General features: G+C 40.8%; 1 long non-coding RNA gene across 2 annotated transcripts in view; it reads right to left on the reverse strand.

Annotated features, from left to right (window-relative positions):
* Positions 1 to 23,556, reverse strand: part of LOC140510027 (uncharacterized) — a 111,311-nt gene that overhangs the window by 13,751 nt on the left and 74,004 nt on the right. Inside the window, exons 7-8 of one of the 2 annotated variants that reach the window (XR_011969056.1) lie at positions 16,428 to 16,649; positions 15,465 to 15,622 (exon numbers count right to left, since the gene is read on the reverse strand). This is a non-coding gene — a long non-coding RNA (uncharacterized lncRNA). Of the gene's footprint in view, positions 1 to 15,464; positions 16,650 to 23,556 lie in introns of both variants that reach the window. The other variant, XR_011969055.1, reaches the window with a different exon arrangement.

Genomic DNA, 23,556 nt, shown 5'->3' on the forward strand with positions numbered 1-23,556 from the left:
CTTCCTTTGTGTGTGTTCAACTCATCTCAGAATGCCTTATGTGTTTTGATTCTGTTCCAAGTGTGTTTGATTCCAGCATGAAGGTATTTTTGCGCCAGGAAAAATATCCCCAGTCCAGGCATCTGGTGCAAGGACCAGGAGTTCTGTTTTATCTGATGAGTGTTATAAGATGATTTATTCATAAATGAATGAACAAGTCTGAACCATCAGCTCAATCAGCTTCGCAATTTCAAAGCTGTGCTCTTCTTGGGTTTGCCAACTATTCAATTGCCTTGATTACCCTTTCTTACTGAAGGGGGAAAAGAAAGCTGTTAAATGAGGCTAAAGGACTTATCTGGGAGTCACCCAGCAGCTTTGCTTAGTGGGAGTAGCATTCTGTGTTCCCTTCCCCTCCCCCACCCTCAGCCCAACCACATCTGGCATAGACTGGTTAGGAATATAGTCACTTGACTCTATGGCCACATAGATGTCCTCTCTCTTCATTTGTCTCCCAGAGGCCATTGTTGTTAGGTTGTTTCCGTTGTGTCTGACTCTTCATGACCACATTTGGGATTTTCTTGACAGAGATACTGTAATGGTTCCTTCACCAGCTCATTTTACAAATGAGGAAACTGAGGCAAACAGGGTTAAGTAACTTGCCCAGAGTCACACAGCTAGTAAGTGTCTGAGGCTGGATTTGAGCTCATGATGATGAATCTTCCTGATTCCAAGTCCAGTGCTCTGTGCACTATGGCATCACCTGGCTCCCCCTGTGAAAGGGATAGCTTCCAGCAAAGAATAACTCTGGTGGCATCTTCTACCTCAGGCCATCTGAATCCTCTAGATGTTAATTCTCTCTCCCTCTTGAAATTGCTTTGCATAATAGCTGGCATTTCTAAAGTCCTTTAAGGTTTACAAAACACTTTACAGCTAGTAACTCATTTGATCCTCCCAACAGCCCTAGGAAGTAGTTACTACTTCTCAGAAGTATGTTAGAGCCAGCATCAGGGGATCTGGGCCCAGGTGCTGAGGGATCTACCACTCACTAGCTGTTATAAGACTGGATAACACTTTTCAATCTTCTAAAGCTTAGTTTTCTCATCTGCAAAGTGGGGATAGTAATATTTGCTTTCTACTTACTTCGCAGGGTTACTGTGAGGAAAGAACTTTGTAAATCTTCAAGCACTGTAGAAAAATGAATTAGTAAGTGCTTAAAAATGCTTATTTATTGATTGATGGGACCACTCCACTCCTTTCACACACAATACCACCCCTGAGTCAGCAAGGTCCCATTATTCATTCTCAGGGAAGGAGATAAAAATTATACTTGCTTATTATCTATGGTTATCCAATTCCTCAATGCCAAATACCCCAGAAATGCAGTTTTGTTGTGGTGGCATTGGGTCATGACTTCCTTAAAAAGAGATTTATGCACCTATCCAAAACATAAGTATGTAAGTCATGCATACTTCCTCACTTATATTGCTAGTATGTGAGTGGGAGGATCCTGGGAGTAAGAGGGCAGAAAGGGGCCCCCTGTGAAAGGAAGCCTCTCATTCCTCTCTGTGGAGAAAGCTGGAGATCCTGGATGGTAAGATAATTTTCTCCTCACTGGGAGAAGAGTAAGAATGAATCACTTGTAGAGGTACATGTTTATATGTTGAATTTTAATTTTCCTTCTTTAACACTGCATGGATATCTTAATTCTACAGAGATTAAAGAAAAATACAAATAGACCCATAAGCTAGAAGAACATTTCTCATGAGTTTTACTTTCTCCCTCATCCATCTCAGTGTCTGCAGTTAACCTGTCAGTCTCATGCTTTCATGATCAGAGAAAACCTACTCTCTGGGTACATACAGTGTAGGGTCAAGTTCTCTGAAAGAGCTCAGCTTGGTAAACTAAGAGATGCTGGCTCACTTCACAGGAAAGGCTTGGGTTGGAGAGTCACATGACAATTCAGGACTCTTTTTGAAAGGTTTGCAATAAGAACAGATCTGGGCTTTCCATCTGTAAGAAGGGTAAGACAGCTGAGTGTTTGTACTGACTTCTAAAACACCAGGAGAAATGTTAAAAACAAGTAAATGAAGTTTTCCATTTGTTCCTTCCTCTTCCTTTGTGGTTTAGGCTGGAGAAGAGGAAGGTGAGGGAAGATGATCCAGCGATGATTTTCAGTTATATTCAGTTGTATTACTTGATACAATGTATTAAGAGTTATTTGCTGCTACTCATTGGGGCAGGCGATAGAATGCTGGACCCAGAGTTTGAAAGAACTAGATTCAAATCTCATCCCAAACACTTAAGAACTGTGTGACTCTGAGAAAGTCATGTGTCCTCCTTCTGCTTCAGTTTCCTCAATTGCCTCTGAGGTCCCTTACAGTTCTGGATCTATGATCCAAAGTCCTATGTAACTTTATCCTCATTTCATTGTTTGGGAGTGGTGATGAGAGAAGGGAAAAGAGGAGAGAATGAACCATAGCATATCTTGTCCTTAAAAATTCTAAAGTTAGATGTGTTGACCCACCTTCTGCCTGAGAAGATCCCAGAAGAGAAGAAGGACTGGGTTGGAAATTATTGGGAGAAGAGGCAAGGAGAGGGAGGTTGCTCTTTCTTTTGAGCACAAGCAGGCTCCAGAGGGGAGCCAAGAAAAGCCAAGCACCCAGACAAGGAGCTCCTGGGAGGAGGAATCACCATCAAAAGATTGATAGTCACTGCCCTTGAGGAATAGACAAAGACCAGTCCCAATGCCCCAGGTTCTGAGTTCCATAGTGAACCAGATACTGTTAAGTGGAAAAGCAACTGGAAGACATTTGCCAGCTCTTGGTAAAGACAGTTGATGGGAAGGTCTGAATCTAAGTAAGTATATGAACTTAGAACTTAGATCTGAGCTTGGGATGTGAATATAGAACAGTTAAGGCAACTGGGTAGTATAGTAGCTGGATTTGGAATCAGGAGGGTTTGAGTTCAAAACCTGACTCGGACCCATAAAAGGTGACAGCACATCATTTAACTTCTCAGCCTTTGTTTCCTCATCTATAAAATGGAATCAGTAATTGCACCTTCACCAAAGGGTTGTTGTAAGGAAAAAATGAGTCCTTTGCAAAATTTAAAGTGTTATATAAATGCATAATAATAATAATAATAATAAATCAGATGTTATATTACATTTTTTCCCCTTGGTAATTATTAAAGAATACATTTAATCAAGTCAAGCTTGTGTGGTTGACTTTATTTTTCCATGATGATGCCGTTAGAGTCTCTTGAAGTGCAACAGGGAAGGGACGGTGGGGGTTGAGTCATGAAACTAACTGGTTAAGTCCACAAAAAACACACCAGTACTCTAATGAGATGTGTACTGAACTGACGATAGACAGCTGATTACAAAACATAAAGAGTTTGTTGTTTCCTTGGAGCTTTCCTTTGTGTTGGGTAGAGCACATAGTTGTCAGGGTTAGCATTGGATTGCCAACCTTGGCCCTCATCAATAGGTGGGGTCATGTAACTGGGCAGCAATGCTCCCTGGTGCTCACACCCATTGTTCTTCTCTTGTGTGAGAACCAGAGAGGATGGACTTAAGAGTCTGGTATGACAGGTTTAGATTAGCTATCAGAAAGAACCTACAAAGTTTGTTTATTTGTTTTAACTGTACAAAGTTACCAAGGAATGAGTTACCAAGGAAGCTATATTTCATTTTGACAAACATTTATCATTACTGACCATACGCAAGGTACTGTGTTGGGTGCTGGGGATGGCAAAGATAGATGAGGCACAGATCCTGATTTTTAAAATCTAATGGGGAGTGGGGGCAGTTAGGAAATCTCTAAAAACAGAGATCTCACCAAAGAGTCCAGGCACTTATTTACTAGAGTAATTTCAGTGTAATTCTATTGCAAATAAGATCAAAGACTAAAAGATACCTCAAGGCCTGACTCAACCATTTAAATCTGATTATCCTGGAATTTCATTTACCTATAGCTATTTCTTCCATTGGATTTTTTTTTCTTTTTCTTTTTAGCATCAGCAGTAATAATGGTAGGCTCATTTCTGATTCCCCAAGTATATACTTGACATTGGCTATTGGCACATTTAAACAGCCAGAATATGCCTTCCCTAGAGTGAAAACTCACTGAGGAATTTGTAAAAATGCTTTGAATCTTCACAGTGAAGATGAAAATTTTTAGGCACCATCTGATATTTAATTTGTTTATATCTAGGTTAGATTTTCATGAGAGTTGTACTAGACAGGCTAATACCATGCATTTATTAAGTACCCATTACATGCCAGGCACTGAGGGCACAAAAGCAAATATTTAAAAAGCAAAGTAATCCCTGTCCTCAAGGAGCTTATGTTCTCTTGTGTCCATATAAGTATCTATGAAATCTAAACAAGGTAATAGGGAGGGGTGTTGGTCTTAACATTTCAGGGGTGGTTATGGGGGATCAGGAAAGTCTTCATGTAGGAGGTGTCACTTGAGTCAAGCTTTGAAGGTAACTCGGGATTCTAAGAGATGGAGGCATGAGGCAGTGCACTTCTGACATAGGGGAGGGGGAGAGCCTACGTAAAGACACAGAAGTGAGTGATGAAGCCTTATGTGTGAGGCAAAGGAAGAAGGTTGATCTGTAGATATTGAAGAATGTATGGGGGGGGGGGGGGCAGCGTGTGTAACAATCCTAGAAAGATAGGCTAGAATTAGATTGTGAAGGAATTTAAATGTTATCTATTTAGCCAAAGTTACAATCTTCTTGAAAGAGTTCAGTAATTTGCTTGTTGGGATCTCTCCCCAGTGGCATGACAGGGCCAAAATATCTTATTGCCAACCTAGTTCTTGGCTATTACTAATCTAAATTTGATGACACAGTACAGTAGAAAGAATTCCACATTTAGAGACAGAAGACCAGAATTCAAATACTGGCTTTTCTACTTACTGTTGATGAGAACTTGGGCAAGTCACTTGTCTAACTCCCTGGTTCTTGATTCTGTATCATGTGAAAGGATGGGATTGGACTTGATGACCTCTAAGAGTCTTTCCAGCTCTAGATATTTGGATTTAAGAGGAATGGAAGTTTCCAAATGTCTACTTATGGAGAGTGGTATCAATTACTTTATTTCCTAAAGGCAAGTGCACTCCAAAAAATAAAAGAAGCTGGTAAAAATAACATTGCACTCCATCCAAAGTACAACAGGATAGCAGAATGTTACAGATGGAAGTAGCCTTCTAGATAATCCAGGCAGTTGTAGGGACTGTAGGCATCACAACCAGGGTAGGAGGAACAAACTATAACCAAGGCTTAGGGGAACACTGGGAGTCATCATAGGAAGGTCAAACTGAGTTCAAGTGGATGCAGATGTTTGGGCAAAGTGAGGATGCAGACTATAGGAACAAATGGCAGTTAGTTAAAAAAGGCTCCAAGGGATCAACTTGAACCCAGAAAAATATAATACAGAAAAGGAAATGATCAAGGTATAAAGGAGAGCTCAATCAGAGACCTCTAAAATTACTTGAGGTAAGAATGAAAAAACCCATCACCACTAAGGAAACCAGGGGAAAGGGAGATAAAGAAAGTAGGTTCTAGGCCAGTGTGTCTAAGAGTATTCAGGAGTCCCTGAGATCCTTTTAGAGGCTCTGTGAGGCCAAAACTATTTTCAAAATAATATATAATAAGACTATACAATTTAATATTATGTATTAAATATAATTATAAAAGCAATATAATGATGTTAAAATGTCTCATATGGTAAATATCAATAGATATAAGCTCCATAAACAAAAACTCTTTGGAGGGGTCCTCAATAGTCAAGAGTATAAAAGGATGGTGAGGCCAAGTTTGAGAAGTTCTGTTCTAGGTAAATGCATAGAGGAGAGAGACAGAATGCAGAGTCTGGGGAACAGTTACTAGTACTGTTTGACTGGAGTATAGAATGTGTACGTGGAGGCAATAGGATGTAAGACTAGTGGGATAGGGTGGAGAAATTTTGGAGTGAGCCTTAAATAGTGGAACTTTCTTTTGGAACCATTGAAGAGGTTTTTTTTTTTAAACAAAGTAACCACATGGTCAGAACTGTGACTCAGGAAGATAGATGACTGGCAGCTGTGTGGAGGATGGATAAGATTCAGGAAGGACTGGAAATAGGGAGACCAATTAGGAGGCTACTTGAAGAGTCTAGGAATGAGAGGCAGAACTAGGGTGGTGGCCATATAATAGGAGAATATAATGGGTCTCATTGAAGTTAATCAAATGTATTAACTATATCATCTTGTTAGAATTCCACAACCCTGGGATCTACTGATCTATAGTTCCTGAGCTGGAAAATCCCATCTAACCCAAGCCCTGCATTTTATAGATAAGGAAGCTGAGGCCTCTTGAGGATTAAGGGACTTCCTAGAGTCACACAGGAAGTGCTTTATTCAAGATTCAAATCAAAGGCTTCCTGATTCCAAGTATACTTGACACCACAGGAAAAGGGGATTGGATGTGACAGGTATCTTGGATATTGCAGTGTTACAACTAATAAAGATAAGTATTCACATTTGGTTGGGGATAGTTTGGAAATGTAGATGCTGAGCCAACTTTTATCAGAGATATTTTCTGAATCCCCAAAGGTTCAGGAGACTGGAATAGAGAAGGAAATGGGGAAGTTGTGAGAGAGACACTTTAGAACTGTGCCAAGTTGAACAGCACATGACAGCAAACCAGTAACTCAGGTAATCCACATCATTCCTGAAGCCAGTGATTTTCTTCAACCTCAGTGTGCGTTTTAACCTTGTTGAGCATGTGCAAGGATGATTGTGGGAGAGGCAGAAGGAGGGGCCACTCTAGGACGTAAGGCAGAATGGAGGTGGAGCTGGTCAGGTGAGCACTTAGAATGGGAAGATGGGCAGCTCACTGGATACAGACTTGGAGTTGGAAGAGATTTTCATGGTCATGTACTATGACCATATCATTTTAGAGATGAGGAAACTGAGGCAAAGAGAAGCAAAATAACTTCCCCAAGGTCATATAGATAAGAAGTAAAGAATGGATTTTCTGACACTAGATCTCATGTTCATCCTTCATTGCCAAAGAAGACCATGCCATCAGAGAAATGATGACATGACTTGCACTTGACTTTGTTTTGAAGGAAGGAGGGCTGTGCAGGTCACCAGCCTCACTTCTCCTCCAGAGCCATCTGAATCCAGTGACCTGATATTCCTCAGGATGACTGGAGATGGCCCAGGATGCACTGGGAGACCTTGGGCCATTTAGGTCAAGGTCTTTGCAAGTACTCACTTAGGGTGAGGCAATGCCCATTCATTGAATAGGCCTGTTTAAGAAGTAGGCAGGGCATGGCCCCTTTAATGAGGTAAAGAAAAATAATGGTATCAGGATGGGTAGAACCAGCAATAGTTACTATTGATAATCACTCTAAAGCTAGGGGGGTCCAGGAGCCCTTAGCAGGGGCCCCTTGGAGTCCCAGTTTCAGAGTGTAGTAGGTTTAGGGTTTTGGGAGAGGACAGGGGACAGGTGAAAGGAAAGGAAGGGAAGAGAAGGGAAGGGAAGAGAAGAAAAGGAAAGGGAAGGGTAGGGGAAAGGAGAAAGGAGACAGTAAACCTAGGTCAATTGGACAACTTTGGCCATCCAAATTTACCTTTTGAGAGGCAGTCAGGAAAGGAGGAGGTGAGGTACCCAGCTAGCATTCACCTAGCTGCATCTACTCAGAGGATTGTGTTCATCCGTTGCCGAAGAAGACCAAGCCATCAGAGAAATGATGACTTGACTTACACTTGGCTTTGTTTTGAGTGAAGGAGGGCTGTGCAGGTCACCAGCCTCAATTCTCCTCCAGAGCCATCTGAATCCACTAGATCTGGAGCTCTTCTTATTGAATGATGTTTTCCTCCATGTTAGGATACAGACTAAAAGTCAAGGAGCCAAGACATCAATGTAAGGGTATAAGTGTAAGTATGAAAGGAAAGGAAATCATGAAAAGACTGATATATTTGGTATTAGAGAACCTGGGTTTGAATCCTGGCTATTCCACTTATTTATTTGTGTGACTGTGGTCAAGTCACTCCATATCCCTTGGCCTCAGATTCCTTATCTTCAAAATGAGAGAATTGATCTAGATGACCTTTTATCTCTAAATCTATCATCCCATAAGGCAATGATTTACTGTGGTTAATAACAAGTTGAAGACCTACCAGTCAGGAGTCTGATGACATGAGGTATAACCAAGTCTCTGAGGCCAGGGTTGAGATTTTCAGGGCAGAGAATGAACTAAATGCCTAGAGAAGAGCCTGAATGTGGGGAGGAGATAGTTGTTGGTCTTTTTAAAAATGCTGCTTCCCTAGGTGGCAAGGGGTTTGAGGTAGGGGAACATCCTGCAGATGTCAGGAGAATGTATGCACCTGTGTAATATTAATGTTTAACATCTATAAAGGTGTTTTTATCCCAGCCTCCCTCTCTTCCCATGTCAGGGAGGACATCTCAAAGCTAGTAGGCTGCTAGTTTAGACTTGCCCCAGAAGGAAAGTCAGCATCCCAGGGCAAGTCCAAAGAAAAACTTGAACCAGGGGTTCAGGAGAGCAATTTCATTAGATGAACAGACAGGACAATTGACTTGACACCCAGAGGGCACAGCATCAATGAACTAGAAAGTGTGAAGCAGGTAGGAGGTCATGACCTAACTTCTCCAGAAGACAATTTGTTCCTTGGCAACTTCTCCAGGGATGGTCACTCCTTCTCTCTTATTCCCCTGGCACACTGGGTTAAAAAGATGGGTCAACAGTCTTCTTGCTTCCAAGTGATGTTTCCAAACCTGTACCATTTTCATTCAGCAACTTCTCCACTGCATTATATCACCTTGTCTGGATGCTTGTTACAGTCATCTACTGGACCCCAGGCCATGCTTGATCCTTATTCATGAGTTACAACATCTGATTTAGTCTTCTTCACCCCACTCCTTGCTCACCTCTATGGTGACTTCAGTATTCTATCCCTTCAGACATCCTGGCATCCAGGTCCATCAATCTTCTCTGCTCCTGCGAGCTCTGCCTCCGCTTTGCTTCAGCCACCCTTATACATCGCAGTCATCTATATCTTGTCTCTCTCCATGATTCTTATCATGATTCCCTGCCCTCCATCTTTTCCATTGCCTTACTTCTGTTGTTGTTCAGTAGTTTTTCAGTTGAGTCCAAGTCGCCATGATCCCATTTGGGGTTATTTTGGAGAAGATATTAGAGTGGTTTGCCATTTCCTTCTCCATCTCAGTTTACAGATGAAGAACTGAGGCAAACAGGGTTAAGTGACCTGCCCAGGGTCACACAGCTACTCAGTGTCTGAGTCAAGATTTGAACTCAGAAAGATGAAATTTCTTGACTCCAGACACAGCACTCTGTGCCCTATGATGTCACCAAGATGCCTTCCTCTTATTTAACCTACTTATTATCCCACAACTTCCAGTCCTTTGATCCCTTAATGTTCTCCCAGTGCATCCCTGGTCCTAGCATCACTCTCTTCCCTTTATAGTCTTAATTATATAGTTAGTTGATCAGTTCAAGAAGGCCCTCTCATCTGCCTGTGCCCCTTTGTCCCTCCACTAGTAGGTGGCATAGAGGATAGAGTATTGGATTTGGATAGGGAGGAACTGAGATCAAAGCTAGCTTCAGACACTAACTGTTTGACTCTGAGTAAGTCACTTAAACTCCCGTAGCCCCAATTTTATCATCTGGACCTGGGTTTAAAAATAGCATCTAGTTGGAGAAGATGTGTGAAAATTGAGACACTAATGTATTGATGGTAGAATTGTGAACTGAGCCAGCCATTCTAGAGAGCAGTTTGGAACTATGCCCAAAGAGCAATCAAACTGTGCATACCCTTGGATCCAGTAATACCATTACTAGGTCTATATCCCAAAGACATCATAAAAAAAAGAGAAAGGGCCTACATATACAAAAATATTTATAGCAGCTTTTTTGTGGTGGCAAAGAATTAGAAATTTGAGGGGATGTCCATCAATTGTGAAATGGCTGAACATTGTTGGGACTGGAAGCTCAATTCCGTGTGGACAGTCTCGGGCAGGTAAAAGTGGGACTTCTAAATCTTAGAGTCTTACGAGGCCCTCCATGAACAGCGGGGGTTCGAGAAGGTCAGACCGAGCTAGCTCGGCTAGCTTCGGGTATTTCCGCCTCTCCCCCGGAGATACCTGATGGGTGGAGTCTCCCTGCCCTCGAGGTCGTCCCGGATTGGAGCACACCTAGTTACCTAACAGCATGGTATTGAGATGCAAACTGTGTGGCTGAAGATTAAGTAGGACTGAGGAAGCCTAAAAGCTCTTAGCACGTGTGGAGCCAAAGAGAAAAGTAGGGCTCCGCTTCTTTTCTTTCCTCTCTCCCCTCCCCCTCTCTCCCCGCTTGTACTTCTACTTCCATTCCCTTAAGCTTAGACTTCTTAGGAAATCTCCCCCTCTTCGTCCTAAGAAAGAAGAGCCCCTGCACTTGTAACCGAAACCCTGTAATAAAGCTCAACCCCTGTTTGACTCTGGAACGTCCTTTCTCTCATACGTGCATCCGGCGTGGCCAGCCGAAGACCTGGACAGGTAAGAAAGACTCGGGTAGCCCAATACAGGCCTCTAGGCTTGGCAGAACATGTTGTGGTATATGAATGTAATGGAATGCTATTGTGCTATAAGAAATGATAAGCAGGCAGGTTTCATAAAAACCTGGAAAGATTTACATGAACTGATACAAAGTGAAATGGACAGAACCAGGAAAACATTGTACACGGTAATGGTAACATTGTGCGATGATCAACTACGATTGACTTTGTTATTCTCAGTAATACAACGGTCCAAGGCAGTTCCAAAGGAATCATGATAACAAATGCAACGAATACAGATCGAAGCATATGATTTTCACTCTTTTCTCATGGTTTTTTCCTTTTGCTCTGTTTCTTCCTTCACAACAAGACTAATGTGGAAATAATTTTTACATTATTGCACATGTATAACTTAAGTCAGATTTCTTGCTATCTTGGGAAGGGGGGAGGGAAGAAAAGCAAGGAGAAAAATTTGTAACTCAAAATCTTTCAAAAAAAGAATGTCAGAATTGTCAGTAATTGGGAAAAATAAAATACTATGAAATGAAAAAATAATAAAATGATACCTTCCTTAAAAATGGCATCTACCTCATAGTGTTAGTGTGAGGATTAAGTGAAATAATATATGTAAAAATTTGCACACCTTAAGGCACTTTCTTATCCTGAACTCTGCATCACCTTTCCTACCTGTCTTCTTTGCAATATTAGCTATTGTTTTTATTAGCTATTATTTAACTCTTTCTTATCCTGAACCCTAGGTCATCTTTACTCATTATCTACTTTGCTCCTACCCCTGAGTCTCTAAATACTACTAGAAGTCACCACATGAAACAGATGAAGTCTGCTGCACATTCATGTTATCTATCATTTTCCCTCCTTCCCTCCTCTTACCACGTGGGAATCTTCTTATACATCTCTAATGTACTTTCTATCACATTCCCCGTAGGACTCTTCTAAAAGCACTATCTTCTTAAGACTTCAGTTGTTTTCCTCTTCCCCCAACCCCCAGTAGATGTTTTTTCCTATTGGAAATATGGAATATGGAAGCCATCCTCCATAAGTACTTCCATCTCTCCAGATCTCAACAGTTTTCTTCATTTTGAGCTGTCTCCTTTTTCTTCTCTCCTTTCTCAGAGAATTAGATAGCTCTCCTGGTCAAAACTATCCCTTCTATTTTCTCCTTGATCCCACCCCTTCCTTCTCTTTTGGAAAAGTCTCTCATTAACTGTTACCTCTCCTACATGTTCAGTCTCTCTCTAGAGGCTCAGGCCTTCCTTGCCCTCAGCAGCTTCTCCTTCCATTCAGGACACATGCTCCCAAGTGATTGACCTATACATCTCCTCAATAGCTTGGGAAAGGTGTCTACATTTTAGTTTCTATCATCCTTTCCAGACTTCTGCATGCCTCCCTACTCCTCATTTTATAGTTTATACAAACCAGATTTACTGCCTGTTCATTTATCATGCTTTCTCCTGCTTCCTTGCATTTTTTACAAAGTTTGTCTCCCCATACCTGGAATAGACTCCCTCCTCTTTGCCACCTTTCAGAATCGTTCTCTTCTTGGAAGGAACACCTTCACCATATAACCTTTTGTGAAGCTCTCAGTTACAAAGCATTCTCTCCCACCTTTTTGTCTGTATCCTTTCTTTCCCCCATCACTTCCCATAAAATTCAATGCAGTGTAGTGCAATTACACAAGCATTTATTAAGACCTGACTATGTGGGCAGTCACTGGATTAGATTTATTTATAAAGACAAAAATGAAAGAATACCTCCCTCAAGGAAGTGGGCAACGTATGCTTATCTGGATGTATAGCAAGGCATCTAGAGGGAGAGACAGCACCTGAAAGTTGCCAGGCAGGTCAAATTACTATCACCACTTCAATCACAACCTCCCCTTGGAGGCTGGGTCAACACAGTCAAGGATGTCTGCCAAGAGCCCAGGCAATGGTGGTACCGCTAGGATTACTAGCCTTGCTTCCCGACTACCTTGCCACTGTTGAGCAGCGTGTTATCTTCTCTGCTACCAACAACAATTGTTTTCCAACTGTCACCTATGGACTGGTAAGGACAAAAACTGCTCCACCCCAGCAGTGCCCAGGCTTGAGAGCCATTGTCCAGGAAAGTGACCTTTGTAGACATGTAGCCCAGCAACAGCCTCTGCCCAACCCCTCAGCCTCCTTTACTACTGCAGACCTGGAAAAGTCCTTGTGACTGTTAGATGACTCAACTTCAGAAGCAGATATAGCTTTGTTCTTAGAAATGGTGATGAAGAAGATGCATTACCGTCTGCCCTGATGCTGTCCTCTACTGTGTCTTTCTTTTAGACTTCAGCAGTTAAAATCTCTGATATAGATCATCTTTCCCGATTAGTATATGAAGTCCTTGATAGCAGGGATTGTCTTGCTTTTCTAGGTGTATCCCCAGCCCTTAACACAGTCTTTTACATGCCATAAGCACTTAATAAATGTGTTTTCACTCATTCCTTCCTTCCTGTTCCCTCCAATAGAATGTGGACTCCTTGAAGGCAGGGACATATTTTTTTTTGTATTCCTGTATCATTATACACAGTCTATGATGTACCTTGCACCTAGTAAGCACTTAATAAATGTTTGTTGAATGAATAATAATGTTGTTGTACATAGTAGGAATTTAATAGATATTTAATGTGGATAAGTACATGATCAGTTATCAAAGGTGACTTAAGTGAAGGAGCAGGACTAAAAATGGAACTCTGAGACACAAAGTCCAAGGTCAAAGAGAGAACTTGCAAACAGGATGAGGAACATCAATGGGGAGTCTACGGCCTTTGAGTCAAGTGGGCAGGTACTCTGACTCTGGTGGGATGCTTTTTCCCTCTGGAGGAGATAGGTGAGCCCTGCCTGGACCTCACTCCCAGTAGGTAATATTTTTGTTTTCCAGTGTGGGAAAACTGCATCAGAATGGGGAGCTTCCAGCTTGTAAATTTCCTCCCCAGATACCGACAGCAACTTGCCAGTAAAAGTTTGTTGCCTGCAGTCACATAGCTACTAAGTGTCAGAGGCAGAGCGTTCTGATTCCAAGGCTAGATACTGTCTTTAGTGGAAAGTTACCTAAGATAAGAGACATAGGAAATTTGAGTGGGAAGGATTCAATTTAGAAACTTGCCCCTTCCTCCCCCGAGGTGCCCTGTGCATCTCAAAGGCAGCTGCATGGCCTTGAAGAAAGCCCCTGGTTCTCATGCCCTGGCACTAACAATATAGAGCGATCTAGGAGAAGGAATGCGTAGCCTGGAGGGGAGGTAGTTTGGTAAGAAATTTCCGTGGGCTGGTAAATGTACTGTACTTATCAGGAGGCTGGGAAAGTACTGTTTAAAAAATTCACTGAATTGTCCCTTTCCAATTGGCAGTTTTGTTCTGTAGCTTCCGAGAAAGTAGGATTTGACCAAATATCACAAGCTGGCTTGGTGTGGGTGGGTCGGGTGAAAGCATGGAGGGTGTTCTGGGTGGGAGGTTCACCAGAGTCAGCTTTTAGGCTATTCCTGAGGAATTCTAAGAGAACAACAATGTCTTTTTGAGCTTCCATGCTGTGAGCTTGTATTATACTAACAGATCACTTTGGTACATTGCAATAGTAATGCTTTGGATGGGGTTGGACACAGACCCCCCGATACACACACACACACACACACAAACATACACACACACAAACACACATATATACACATACTAGGTTTATACCAACTGGAAAACATAGCGTTCAGAGATGGGAAGGATCTCAAAGGTCATCCATTCTTTCATGTGATAAATGAGGACCAAGTTCACACAAGTCTTACGTCAAAGAATAGTGATTCGAAATCAGGTCTTCTTACTCCAAAGTGAATACTTTTTTCTACCATAGGGGCTCTTAACCTGGTGACCACAAATCTTCATGGGTTCCTTAGGTCAATTTATGGGGGCCTGTGAACTTGAATGGGAAATCTTTATTTTCATTTTTCTTCCATTTCCTTTGTAATCTTATATATTCTAATAGGCATTTGAGCTCATTCTCAGGAGGTACCAGTAGGCTTACCTACTGGTAAGGGGTCCATGATCTCCCCAAAGAACTCATAGTCTACTACTGAGGGCTGTTTGGCCCCTGCTTTGTGATGGTTTTAGGAGCACTGATTCCCCCACAAATATCTCTATCACTGACAGATTTCTGGAATTTGTCACTTTTTTGTTCCTAAGCAAATTTTTCTAGGAAGAGGTTAGCCACACTAGCCAAGCATTACCTTAGTAGGAGTGAACTTTTTATTATCTCCTGAGAACATGGATTACTAGTTCAAATAAAAGGAAAGTGTCACAACATTGACTAGTTTAAGGGGAAGAGTGGATAAAAGAAGGCTATGGATGTGGAAGACCCAGTTTGGCTACTTTACTGGTAATGATGGATCCAGGGTATAATAGCCATCACTCCCCCAGCTCCTGACATGAACACTCAGACAGACCTGCCAGCATATTTACCTGAACTCTGTTCTCTTAGATAGCAAATGTGATGCTATCAGTACACTGTTTTGTGTGTGTGTGTGTGTGTGTGTGTGTGTGTTTTAAATGAGCAATCAATACAGATTTCAAAACCTGAAGAAGGAAAAAAAATCCCCCCACAGTCCTTATTTACAAAGTACAAAGAGAACAGAACATCTAGTCGATGTGCTCTAACCTTTCACTATAAATGAACAAGTCAGAAGGTCTGGGAACCATTGTGTGCACCAAGTTCTTTCTTTTTTCTTTTAATAGATTAGGTCTCAAGTCAACAGCTCCTGAGATTATTGTTATTAATTAAAATGGTTATTTTAGTTCTGAAAACCTTGAAATGCTCAAGAATATTTATAAGTCATAGCCTGTGGCCAATTTAAAGGTATTCAGCAGGATAAGGTACTCTCTAGTGGCCTACCTTGGCTTCAGTCCAGGCTGTTACATGTGACTGTGTCCTTGGGAGGGCTTGACTCAGTCCATTCTTAAATGGAAGCTTCCAAAAGAGTCGTCAGAATCAAATGATGGTCATATACTTTGGAGTTGTAATACCTTTTGGTTTAGTCTCAAACCAATAACCTGGTAATAGGAAGTGTCAGGGCAGATATTGTTTAAATGAAACATTTATACAATGATCAACTATGATAGGCTTAACTTTTTTTTTAGCAATACAATGATGTAAGACAATTCCAAAAAACGCATGATGGAAAATGCCATCCATATCCAGAGGAAGAACTGATGGGGTCTGAATGCAGGGTGAAGCAGACTATTTTTACTTTCTTTGTTGTTTTTTCGGTTTTTTTCCTTTGTTCTATTTCTTCTTTCACAACATAACTAATATGGAAATATGTTTAACATGATTGCACATGAATAACATATCAGATTGCTTGGGGAGGGGGGAGGGGGAGGAGGGAGAGAGAAAAATTTGGAATTCAAAATATTATAAAGATGAATGTTTAAAACTATATTTACATGCAATTGGAAAAAATAAAATACCATTTATTTTTTATATTAATTTTATTTTTTTTCAGTGTTCTACAATTCCTACTATATAACTTAGTTTATTTTTATTTCTCTCTCTCCCCCCTCCCTTCCCCCTCCCTCCCCCTGACAGCATACAATTTTATATAGATTTTATACATACATTCCTATTAAATACATTTTCACTATAGTCATGTTGTGTAGAAGAATTAAAATGAATGGGAGAAACCATATAACAAACCAAAACATAAAACAAAGGAAAATGATCTGTTACGTTTTGTGATTGAATTCCAAAGTTCTTTCTCTGGGTATGGAAGGCATTTTGCCTTAAAAGACCATTGGGAATTTTTTTAAGTCCTTGCATTTCAATGAAGTTTCAGGTCTACCAGAAAAAAACTCTCACACGCTGTGCTTGTTGCTGTGCACTAAGTTCTCTTGGTTCTGCTCCTTTTGCTCAGCATCAGATCATATAAGTCTTTCCAGGCCTCTCTGAAGTCTTCTTGTTCATCATTTCTTATGGCGCAGTAGAATTCCATTACATTCATATACCGTAATTTATTCAGCCATTCCCCAATTGATGGGCATCCCCTTGACTTCCAGTTTTTGGCCACCACAAAGAGGGCTGCTATAAGTATAAAATACTACATATAAGTAGTATAAAAATATAATTGGAAAATATTTGACAAAATAAATAAAGATACAATTGGACATAAAGAATGAAATGTTAAACTCTTTTCTTACCTCTGTCCTGTCTTTGCAGATTTCATCATCCTTTCCAAAACTTTTGTATTTCCAAGAAAGGAAAATTATTATTTTATTCTAAATTAGCAGGGAACATAGAAATGGTAACTTGCTCTTGACCTTAAATTATTTATATACCTCCTTTGCTTCTATCCTATTATTTGTTCCTCAAATTTTTCCAGGGTTAGACACTTAGGAGGATTAGAATAAAAATGGGACTAACTTCCTGTCTTCTTGAAACCTATATTTTAGGCCAAAAAAATAAATCATGTGTGTAAAGGGTCATAATAAAAATACAGAATCATAACAGTGTAATGAGGGTACAAAATGCTATCAATTCAGTCAGGATAGTTACTGCCTAACACTTTGCATTTAAAAAGCTTATAAAAATCATAGTCTCAAAAATTATGTAGGGGATACAGTAGGGGAGAATTATGAGCAAATCATGGATTGTTCTTCTATGCACATGTCTATTCACCAAGCTAATAGTTGGTTTTTTTTTTTTAAGTAAGCCTCTCAATTCACAAACGGAACTTCCTTTTACAGATGTATTTTGGGGTATTTCTTTGGAGAATCAGGGAGCCAGTTCTCCAGAAACTTTGTCATTCTAATCTATTTCACCTAGCACTTTGTATTACACTTTTCTAACTCACTTATCATGCAATGGTGCATACTGTGAGGATGTCTTAGCCCCCTAGTAACTTATAAGATATCCACTTATCTCACCTCTGTGTCTCCCCTTGCATCTAGCCAGTGCTTTCCATATGAAAAGCATGTAATTAATGTTTACTGTATCATTCTATATGTTCACTTATTTTCAGTCATGTCTGACCCTTCATGACCCCATTTGGGGTTTTCTTGGCAAAGATACTGGAGTGGCTTGCTCATTTTAAAGATGAGGAAACTGAGGCAAACAAGGTTAAATGACTTTCCCAGAGATCCAAATTAATCTGAGGCTAGATGATGAACTCAGGAAGATGAATCTTTCTGAATCCAGGCCCACCCCTCTATCTACTACACTATCTAGCTACCCTTATCATTACACCCCCCCACACACATATATGAGTGTGTGGTGTGTATCTATATATACATACATATATATTCTCTATATATTATTCTATACTTATGCTAATGATTAGTGCTGACAGCAGAAGGATGAATAGGAGTTTATTTGCAAAATGTGCTTTCCAGTTGTGAAAATGAGCCCATCCTTAAGAATGAGGGAGTTATTTGCCACACACTGAGTGGAATAGTGGAAACTAAAGGCTTCTGCTCATTGTTGACTAATGAAGCACTCTGTTACGCTGCTGCTATCACAGGTAGGATGAGGGATCCTCAGGGTTTGCTTCCTTCTCCCTGAAGTTCAAACCTTTCCAGTATTGAGCCCCAGGTTTTTCTGGAAGTGTCCAGGGATCAAGTTCAATGCTCTGGCAGAGTGTATCCAATCCCAATCTCTACTACATATGCTAAAGAACATATATTGCAATTCTCTGAGCCTGACATTTAAATTTATAACTGCTGGGTTGGAACCACAGTCTTTGAACTCACTGAAGACTAACAGCTAGTAACAATAGGAAATCAACCAATAGAGAAGTAAAACTATAAAAGAAAAGTTGAACAAAGAATGACATACCAAAGGCAGAAGAAGGTTTTCTTAAGGGCAGAGGAAAGAGGCTTAAACATCCTAGGAGGACAGACAGCCTTCTGATTGACTCTGTCCAGCCTCATGTGTCATTTTGCAGCAGCTGTGCTGCTCTTCCTGGTGAAGCTCATTTCTTGCCTGATTCTCAACTAAACATCCTCTTGTTTCAGAATCATTAATATCAACCTAAAGACTCAAGCAGAGCCTTTTACCTTTTTAGTATTCTTTTTTAGAAATTCCTTCTCTGACAACTTACAGGTATTAAATATAGAATGACAACATTTTAGAGAAAATACTCAGGTCAGGTTCTGACTGATGCTGTTTCCAAAATAGCAGCTGAGTCAGCCATCCCCAACCCTGGGCCCCAGAACTGTGTCCTTTATGCCCTTTCAGGTCCAATGAGCTCCTTTGAGAGACAACTTGGAGGTCACAGATGAAAGCTGCTCACAGCCAGGAACTTGGGGACCTTTGACAACTGTTAAAGCTTGAGCAAGTTGTTTCCAAGTCCTATCTGGCTGGGACCTTGACAGAAAACAGCAAGACTGTGGCTTATTTTACTCCTGAAACTTCCCTTCTTCTTTACTCCTCAGTCCCCAAGCTGCAACTTGACACCAGCATCTGGTTTGTTTCCTCCAAAGAGCAGAGCCCAGGGCAATCACATTCCAGTCAGAGGCAGCTTCATCATCTGGACCTTAGAAGGTGGCTCTTGGTTCTCAGGTTTTTGACAGTGTTCAATGCTTCTACCTCCATGACCTTAGGAAATTCATTTGACCTCTATGGGACTCAGTTATTCTCTCAGACATCTTTAATGGTGCTACCCTGGCTTCAGAAGGGAAGAGATTTTCTACATCACTTTTAAAAGGGAGGGTATCTTTTAGCTTATATTCTCTAGTTTAGCTAGCCCTTTCTAACCTGACTACACAAAAGACCATCAAGGACAACAGTGATTTAACCCAGTTATCCAAGCAAAACAGCAAACAGAAATCATAGTTCTGTAGATTAGAATATACCAAAAAATCCACATGAATAAAATCATCCATTAGCTGGGAATGAGATAAGGTCTCAGTCAGTCAATTAACAAATTTTTTTTAAAAATCAGTTTTATTTTCAATTCCAAATTCTCTTTCTGTCTCTTCCTCCCCCACCCATTGAGAAGGAAAGAGAAAAACAAAACCTATTACAAACATGTATGGTGATACAAACCAGCTCCCTAAAATAGTCATGCCAACAAGGGAAGGAAGGAAGAAAAAATGAAAAGAAGGAAGGAAGGATGAGAAGAGAGGAAGAAAGAATGAAAAGAAGGAAGAAAAAAGAAAGGAATAAAGGAAAGAAGGAAGAAAATAAACTCCAATTTGTATTGTCCATCAGTTCTTTATCTAGAGGTGGTTGATCAAACTTAGAATTGTGGTTGGTTATAGTTTGACTATTTATTGAGCACCTACTATGTGTCAGGCATTGCGCTAAGTACCAGAAATACAAAGAAAGGCCCAGGAGCTCACAGCTCAAACCAGCAGAGGGGGTGGTGTCCATGCTTAGGAGTCTCTAGAGGTTAAGGGACACTATAGGTCTGACTTAACATATGGGAGCTTCACCAACTTCTGCTTACCGTTTTGCTTGGATAAATGGGTTTACTCTCTATTCATTATGCTCTTTTGTGAAACCGGCATTTGGTGGGAGGGAACTAAGTCGGCAAAACTAAATTATTAGTAACTCTCCTCTTGAAAGTTATCATGGATAGTGCTTTTTGTTCTGAATCCCTAGACCACTAATACTTGAGGTAGACAGACGCAATTGTAGCCCAGTACCACTCGTGTAGATAAGCAAGGGAAGGAGCCAGTGCCCTTTTCAAATGACGTTTAGTCACTAGGAAAAGAGTGACAAGAGTGGACCAGATCCCGGATCAGATATCAACGCATGACACCCACAAGCTGAACTGTCATTCTGTTTGGCACACGTGCTCTCTCTCTCTCTTCCTCCCTCATCCCCACCCCCCCCCCCAGCCCTTTCTCTCTCTCTGCCTCTGTCTCTCTCTGTTTCTCTCTGTCTCTCTGTTTCTCTGTCTCTATCTGTCTGTCTGTTTTTCTCTGTCTGTCTGTGTCTGTTTCTCTCTCTCCACCTTAGGTTTATTGCCAGGGGAACCTAGGGAACTAGAGATGTAGTCAGAACAAACAATAATAAAATGGTAGGTTACATTAAAGAATTCAGTTCTAGATTTTACTGCTAAAAGGAAGGAATGGCACTCCATGGTATCATAGGGTGCCCTGACCCCCATGGCACCATGAATAAGCTCAAGGATAAGAACTTTATGATCAGCAAATAATTGACCAGCATAGGTAGAACAGAGATGCCCTAAAGTCTAAGAATTCTTAAAACCTTCATTCTCTGGAATAAGCTAGGTCTATAGAGGTTACTTCAAAGGGGGCTAGATTGGAAACCAGGTCAGATTTTGTTTAGCTAGTACTAGTTAGAAAGGCTGCACTGTTGGTAAAGCCCACCGAATTTGGTATCAAGAGAACCCTGAATTTAAATTCTGCATCCAGTACATACTAGGAGCAAGTCACAACCTCAGAATGTCAGTTACCTCATCTACAAAATGAGAATGACGATACCTGCAGTACCTTTCTCACAGGCTGGTGTGAAGAATCAAGTCTAGGAAAGCTCAAATCTGGGCAATTTATTGCTGGTCAGAAATAACACAATAAAGGCAGGAATGTGAGTCCTGAAGGAAGAAAGACAATCACCTCTCCCTCTTAGCTTAGCTTAGTGATTGTGCACGGTCGTTATGTATGTCCATTCTGTTCAGTGATGGTACGCATATTTGTGGGATACTCCATCCCAGCTTTACTAGGAAAATGTTCCATTGTGGCTTTTTTTTTTTACCATGCTACTTCATTCGTTCCTTTGAATGAATTTTTTCCTTTGGGTGATTTGTAGAGACAAACCCAGTGGCTGGGGAAAGTGAGCTATGACTGAATCTGGAGTTCTGTGAGCATTGCATGGGAGAGAGCTGGACTGGGCAGTTCATTTGTGTAAAGGGCTATGTAAGTATCAGCAGTTATTAACGGGACTATACTGGAGCACCACAGATTCCAGGGTAAATACCTCCTAGGGAAAACAAACTTTCTATTTCAAAAATAAATGTGACTAAATGAGTTCCCAGCAAACTCCTTTCTATTTTCTTTCAGTCCAATTCATTTCCAAAGACAAGCAGCCGGATGAGAGGAGCAAAGCCCGTGTGACCTTAACCAGCTGTTTTGTAGTATTTCTTCTCTCAGATGTCTCCAGGCATTGAAAAAAACTTATTTTGTCAAACATGGTCACACAAAGCCTGCTGTTCAACCCTTTTGTCCCTTCCCCCAAAGAGAAGTTCCAGTGAGTGGATCTTACTTCTTCGTTTTGTTTTGTTTGTTTGGAGCTTGGGAGTATATTTTGAAAGAGCTCTGGCCAAAGAATAAGTCACTAATTAGTCATGACGGCTGACAGTTCATTCTTTGAGAGCTGCTCACTTTTAAGAAAACAGAAGTTGTAGAAAATGCAAGTATCTCTTTATGACCTTTCTGGTTTCCTCTTTTGGCTTGTTCAACATTTCCTTCCTCCCTCTCCTAAGACCTTCTGCAGTGCTGGGAGTAGTGACAGCTTCTATGAGAAATGAATACCCCAGAGATTTAACCTTATGTATCAAAACAGACCTGAGATAGGGAGCTATCAGTAATTATGAAACTATGAGACTATGTAGTTCCCTAAGTGGGCTGAGGTCTTTATCCTTTTAGGTAAGGTATGTTGGATGCTATCTGACCAGTAGAGACTTGTTTTATACACTTATCAATTCAATTCAACAAATATACCTTAAAGGTGAACTGTGTAGCAGGCACTGGTGATTCAGAGATGAAAAGAAAACATTCTCTACCCTTAAGGAGCTTATATTCTACTGGAAATAATTGTGTAAAAAATCCATGACCCAGATCACTTCATTTCTCTTGGCCTGCATTTTCTTCCTTAACTGTTTCATAGCACTAAGAATACTGGTGAACTATTCTTTGTGTGTAGCAAAATCTGCTGGAGACTCAGACAAGTGAGTTCTCACCAGCATCTCTGACTTGGCAAAATGGTTCGACATCAGAAACCGTAGAGTTTTTATGTATTGAAATGACACTAAAGAAGATTTGTCACCATCTGCCTTGCCACTACACTATAAAGACCACCATGTTCTTCTCTCTGACTTGCAGCTGAAACTCCATAGATATGTTATCTCCTCAATTAGAATATGAACCGCTTAAGAGCAGGGACCTTCTCATTTTTCTGTTTGTATCCCACTGTTAAGCACAAAGTAAGCATTTAATAAATGCAGTCTTGTTCCTTCCTTCCTGGTTATGACACAAAGTGGTGATCAATGTCATGAGGGTCAAAGTACTAGGGAGAGATGAAGGAGACATTCTATCTAATTGTGAGGGGGCTGCCACAGAATTGAAGAGTAAATGTTATAATTTTTTAAAGCCAGAAGAAAAATGGTGTCTGAAAACAATAGACCAAAGAACAAGATTTCAATTGCTGACAAATTCTAGAATGTATTATTAAAGTGATGGTTAGTGAGAATCCTGAAAAAGATATGACGATCAAGGTGTTTTTGTTGTTTTTCAGTCATGTCTGATTCTTTGTGACCCTACCTGGGGTTTTCTTGTCAAAAATACTGGATTGTTTTGTCATTTCTTTCTCCAGTTTATTTTACAGATGGGGAAACTGAGGCAAGCAGAGTAAAGTGACTTGCTTAGGGTCACAGAGCTAGTAAATGTCTAAGGCCAAATTTGAACTCTGGAAGAGGAGTCTTCCTGACTCCAGGCTGGGTGCTCTATCCAAGGCACCACCCAACTGTCCTGATAAAGGCATAGCTGGGATGTTTATTAAATGTGTAGATGGGATAAAGTTGAGAGGAAGATGGATACTTGAGGAGTTGGCTCTAGCAATTTGTTAAATTTTCAATGGAGGGTGGAGCCAAGATGGCGGAGTAGAAAGACGCACATACACATAGCTCCGAACCCACAACCCATAGAACATCTGTAAATAGCAACTCACTGCGAATTCTGCAGGACCAGAGGCCACAGAATATTGGAGTGAAGGAGATTTCTGTTCCAGAGGGACCTGCAAACCTCTC

The sequence above is a fragment of the Notamacropus eugenii genome, chromosome 6 (genome assembly GCF_028372415.1).
Source record: "Notamacropus eugenii isolate mMacEug1 chromosome 6, mMacEug1.pri_v2, whole genome shotgun sequence".
NCBI lineage: Eukaryota > Metazoa > Chordata > Mammalia > Diprotodontia > Macropodidae > Notamacropus > Notamacropus eugenii.